We start from the raw sequence: 262 nt of genomic DNA on the forward strand, positions 1-262 counted from the left end.
GGTGAGGGCTGGCTGTGGGTCCGTGCACACAGACAGACACGCAGAAAGACGTGTGACAGTGCCGAGCTGCCCTCTCCCCCTGGAAAAGCTGATGGGATGAAGCAGGAGGGCTGTGCTGGTGCTGGATCGCTGGCTCTCGTCTGGCACCGGTGGCACGTCTGTCTGAAGCCGGGCACTGCGGTGTTTAGCACAAAGCCGGGTGCTGTGGGGTGGGTTAACAGAGCCCAGAGCGTGTTCAAAGCCAAACCTGGTGTCTTGTGGG

At 61.5% G+C, this 262-nt stretch overlaps 1 protein-coding gene across 1 annotated transcript in view; it reads right to left on the reverse strand.

Moving 5' to 3' along the window:
- Positions 1 to 262, reverse strand: part of LOC104526590 (myotubularin-related protein 9-like) — a gene marked incomplete at its 5' end in the record, with an annotated part of 3543 nt that overhangs the window by 2860 nt on the left and 421 nt on the right. The gene's annotated exons all lie outside the window — the stretch shown is intronic.

The sequence above is a fragment of the Antrostomus carolinensis genome, unplaced genomic scaffold (assembly GCF_000700745.2).
Source record: "Antrostomus carolinensis isolate BGI_N321 unplaced genomic scaffold, ASM70074v2 scaffold19780, whole genome shotgun sequence".
Lineage (NCBI taxonomy): Eukaryota > Metazoa > Chordata > Aves > Caprimulgiformes > Caprimulgidae > Antrostomus > Antrostomus carolinensis.